This window comes from Montipora capricornis, unplaced genomic scaffold (assembly GCF_036669925.1).
Source record: "Montipora capricornis isolate CH-2021 unplaced genomic scaffold, ASM3666992v2 scaffold_491, whole genome shotgun sequence".
Lineage (NCBI taxonomy): Eukaryota > Metazoa > Cnidaria > Anthozoa > Scleractinia > Acroporidae > Montipora > Montipora capricornis.
The window spans coordinates 181,738-186,737 of NW_027180229.1; the positions used below are offsets into that span (position 1 = coordinate 181,738).

At 39.6% G+C, this 5,000-nt stretch overlaps 1 protein-coding gene across 2 annotated transcripts in view; it reads left to right on the plus strand.

Annotated features, from left to right (window-relative positions):
• LOC138036619 (uncharacterized) overlaps positions 1-5,000 on the plus strand; it is a 12,480-nt gene that overhangs the window by 1,684 nt on the left and 5,796 nt on the right. Inside the window, exon 1 of one of the 2 annotated variants that reach the window (XM_068882751.1) lies at positions 4,848-5,000. This exon is cut by the window's right edge and continues 1,451 nt beyond it. The exons of the other annotated variant lie outside the window; for it this stretch is intronic. The gene's annotated coding sequence lies outside the window, so the exon portion shown is untranslated. Of the gene's footprint in view, positions 1-4,847 lie in introns of those variants that run through there. 2 annotated transcript variants of the gene reach the window in all.

The following is a 5,000-nucleotide window of genomic DNA, read 5'->3' on the forward strand; positions in this document are numbered from 1 at the left end:
CCTCTGCTTGATAGATAGTATTCCGCACGTTGCACTTTCCGTCTAGAGGGCAGGATCTTTTGTCACGGCAGTTGCAAGTGTTGATAGTTTGAGCGGGTGGATTTGATGACTTGTTAATGACGGCTTTATTTTGGTTGGAGATAATTGTTTTTACATTGCTCATGCAGCTATAACTAATTTTGAGAGTGTTCCGGTTGAAAATTCTGTGTAAAGGGTGTGATTTTGGGAAGTGCTTGCCGATTAGGGTGAGGAAACACTTTCCAACTTTTGTTTTGACGTTTTGGCTGTACGGAGGATTGAACCAGGTGATGTTTCTAGGCCTATTCTTGCGGTGTTTGGTTTCTGGAGTTGTTTTTCTGTAGGTTAGATTATATATGTAGCCGCTCTTGTTGAGTGCATCTTCGTAGGTTTCTTTCGCTTTATCAAATGATTCTTTGTCGGAAGAAATTTCAGAGAGGCGCTTGTTTATGGATTCCGGTATGTTCTTTAGGATGGATGGGGGGTGATTGGATTTCTTGTGAACGTAGAGTGGGATGTTTCCTTCTTTTGTGTAGGGATAATGCTTTCCAGATTGGAGGTCAAGGGTGACGTCTAAGAAATTTACTTTGGTGATGTTTGCTTCGACTGTGATCTTTAAGTCGTTTTCACGGAAAATTTGGCAGAAGCCCTTCTTGATTCTTTCGATCTGTTGAGGGTTTGAGTTAAAAACTGCCAAACCGTCGTCTCTATACAGGCCGATGCTGTTGCCATACTTTTTGGTTAGACAGGACAATAAATAACAACCCACTAGTTCGCATGTTTCAGCGCCATCGAAAGATCCCATTGTTATGTCGAATCGGCTGGCAGAGGATTTTTTCTCCCAAGGGCAGTCATTGGAAAACAGTAGAGATTGCTTGGAGAGGAAAATGATTTCTCTCTCGTCGGCACTGATGGGTCTGTAGTTATTGGCGAAGTCGAGTGCTTTGGCAAGCAGTTTTTCCGTGATAGAGGGGTAGAAGTCACATACATCAAAGCATATGAATGAGAGGTTTTCTTTGTGCTGTAGGGCGTTGAACCAGTTCAGTACGCTGGTCGTATTTTTCCACTGATTGATTTGTGTCTTTTGGATTATGGTGGTGTTGATCTGGTCTAAAATGCGCTTACTAATTATACCAATCTCGGATTTGGAGGGGTTGATAAGGCGGCATGTTGGATGGTCGTGAAATTCAGGTTTGTGATCTTTCAAGGTTATGAAAGCTTCATTCTCTGCAAGTTTTTCGATACGGTTGTCTAATCCAAGTTTTTTAGCTACAGAATTTTCAACCGGAACACTCTCAAAATTAGTTATAGCTGCATGAGCAATGTAAAAACAATTATCTCCAACCAAAATAAAGCCGTCATTAACAAGTCATCAAATCCACCCGCTCAAACTATCAACACTTGCAACTGCCGTGACAAAAGATCCTGCCCTCTAGACGGAAAGTGCAACGTGCGGAATACTATCTATCAAGCAGAGGTCACAACATCTCAGTCAAAGCAAACTTACATCGGTCTTTGCGACACATCATTCAAATCACGTTATAGAAACCACACATGTTCCTTTAGAAATGAACGCTACAGAAATTCCACTGAACTCAGTAAATATGTATGGGGTTTGAAAGACAAGAAAGTCGACTATCACATTAAATGGCGGATTGTTAGGCATGCGAGATCCTATTCAAATGTAACGAAGAAGTGTAATTTATGTCTGTGGGAGAAATACTATATAATTTGTAGACCAGATTTGGCGACCCTTAACAACAGAAATGAGCTTGTAACAAGTTGCAGACATGCAAAGAAATTCCTTCTCAATAGCGTAATTATTTAAGGCTTATTTTTAGCAGCTCACTGGAAACAGTTTGTATTGTTTAACCGTTGCTATGCACCCCAGCCTATAGTGGATTGCTACCGTTATTTTCTAAATCACTGCAAAACACCATGTATTCCTTCTTTTTGGCAGTTGCCTGATGATTGCTTCGTGAGAAGCATGAAACTCAGAGTAGCAAATAAATGTTTTTGACCTAGTTCAAGTCTACATATCTATATATATCTATATATATATATATATATATATATATATATACGTAAAGTAAGCTTGTATTTGCTGTACTAAGAGTGCTCTATACCATGCGGTAGGGCAATTATAAATGAATGAATAATCAGGACACGATCATACTTTTGTCTCTGGTTTTCATACAGGCCTGTTTCGTACAGGACGTTTAGTTTGTCCTGCACTCATCAGTGTGTAACCGAGAGTGATTTTATTCGTTGAAGATTACCGCTTTTTAGTCATACATGGCCGTTCGTGTTGCACGCTCCTATTTACCTAACGTTCTTCAATAGGTATTTCTCATTGTGTCTACATTTACTAATCAACTCGTTGCGCTTATTGGCCTGTATGAAAACCAGAGGCAAAAGTATGATCGTGTCCTGATTATTCATATATATATATATATATATATATAATATATATATATATAGATATATATATACACACAAACAAACAAACACTGGATATGTGACCGATTTTTCCTCAAGAGTGCTCGACAATATTGGAGCTTCGTCTAGTAAGAGAAAGTGAACTAGTTTTCGTTCATATATTCGATCTACAGATCTGTTTCGTGGGAGTGTATCCCACTCGTCAGGACCTAGATGACAATGTCAATTCGTGGGTTTTTATATACCATTCCCTTGAAATTACAATAATTAGGTGTTTTTTAGTAAAAATTTGTTTGCATGCCTACAAGTGTTCGCAAGTTCTGTTCTTTTGTTGAGGGTGGCAAGCTCTTGTTTACATATAATGTAGAACTTTTCTAGCGTGCACAATTTGCATCTTTTGGTTGCATTAGAGTATGCCTGTGCCTTATCAAGAATTTTCCATCTGATCGTGTAATCTACTCCCGCTTCCTTTAACTGCCACACATGCTTGCTGAGCTCAGTTTGGTTGCTGTATACTTCATTTCTAAATGATTGTTTGTGATTGGCAAATCTAGACTTAAAGTCTGTGTCGGTTAAACCCACGTAGCATTCACTCCCCTGCTCTGTTGTTACGATGGCTTGGTATACGATGCCCTTAGTAAGGCACTGGTTCTTGCGAACACTTGTAGGCATGCAAACAAATTTTTACATAAAACACCTAATTATTGTAATTTCAAGGGAATGGTATATAAAAACCCACGAATTAACATTGTCATCTAGGTCCTGACGAGTGGGATACACTCCCACGAAACAGATCTGTAGATCGAATATATGAACGAAAACTAGTTCACTTGAAACCATGGTGTAGTGGTCATCACACCCTACCGGTATTCAGGGGGACGTGGGTTCAAATCCCGCTCAGGGCAATTCTTCATGTTTTTCATTCGCTATAATTAATCAGTTGATTAACGGGATGGGTTTCATTTCTTCATTCTACGGTCTATATAAATAAGCCTGCATCATTAAGTAATGGTCCGGCTAAGAAGCAGGCAGCCCAGCGGCAAAAGTACTTAGAAGCTGCTGCTCCAATCGAGGCATCTGATTGGCTAATATCGGAAAATGTCGAAAAAAGATGAGGAAAAAATGAAAAAAAAGCCTTTTTTGGATTTCTTCTTCCCCATGCCCTTGATCTCTGTCTCTCGGCCAAATTTGGGCATTGTTCTATGCGCCATTCGCCAATCGGCAAATGGCGCATAGAATCTTGACGATATTTACAAACATAGTTTTTGAAGGCATAATGATTTGTTCTACGAGACAGAATCTAATTTTTTAGACGGCAAGTCGATTACATTTTTCATTGAAATTCAAATTTCGCGCTTTTAGCGGCTTACACCAATGGGAACAGCCGAACTTAATTTGATTAAAAATGTTGGCACATTTTAACTAACCGACGCTATTGCCGCGGGCTATTGTTTTTCTGCCTGCTTCTTAGCCGGACCATTACTTAACTTGATCCCTCTGATTAGCTGATGCCTAAGTTGGTGTTTGCCTGTGAATCGTTAGTCGATCCTTAGGTTTAAGGCTATGAAGGGGTTTAGGCTTTCCCATCCCACCCGTGAAAGAATCCCGGGATACTCACGATAAGCCAATTCACTGTCTCGATAGCTGCGTTGCCAGCGTGGTTGTCCTGATGGTGTAGTGGTCATCACACCCTACTGGTATTCAGGGGGACGTGGGTTCAAATCACGCTCAGGGCAATTCTTCATGTTTTTCATTCGCTATAATTAATCAGTTGATTAACGGGATGGGTTTCATTTCTTCATTCTACGGTATATATATATATATATAATAAAAAAATAAAAAATAAATAAATAAAATAATAATAATAATAATAATAATAATAATAATAATAATAATGATGATGATGATGATGAGGGCAACGAAAATGATGATGATGATGATTAATTTCTGCTAACTTTAAGGTGATGTTACACGAGCCGATTTTTAACGCCGTTGTACGTTTTATCCATGTTACAAGAGACAACTTTAAACGCAACTTTTTTGCGGCAACGATGTGTTACACCAGACGATTTTTAACGACCCTTCCATGTTGGCAAAATTTGAGCTTGGGCTCTTTCTCGACGGAACTAAATATTTTGCGCAAGCTAGGGCCGATACAACGTAGAAATATAAGAGACCATTATGACGTTATCATAATGGGTGTTTATGGCAAGGTTTTTGTTTAAACAGTGGTACGCATGCTCAGGAGGGAGGTACCTCGTGGTTCACGTTTTCTTCCAATCAGAATCTAGCACCCTACCAGTGACATACATATATAAGCGCGCGTTACATCGCGCTCACCCCTTTTCAGCCGCACACCATCACAATTTGCTTATCTATTGGAACTCGGATTTTTCGCAATTTTTGGAACTCGGAATTTTTAGGCGAGTACCCCATTTTTTCTCCCTTTTATGTCTCTAGTACGTATTTGATGGCTCTCCCCCGTGTTCTAGTTCTCGGGGATTCCTTTATTCGTCGCTTGTGCCAATTCGTGTTGGGTTCTC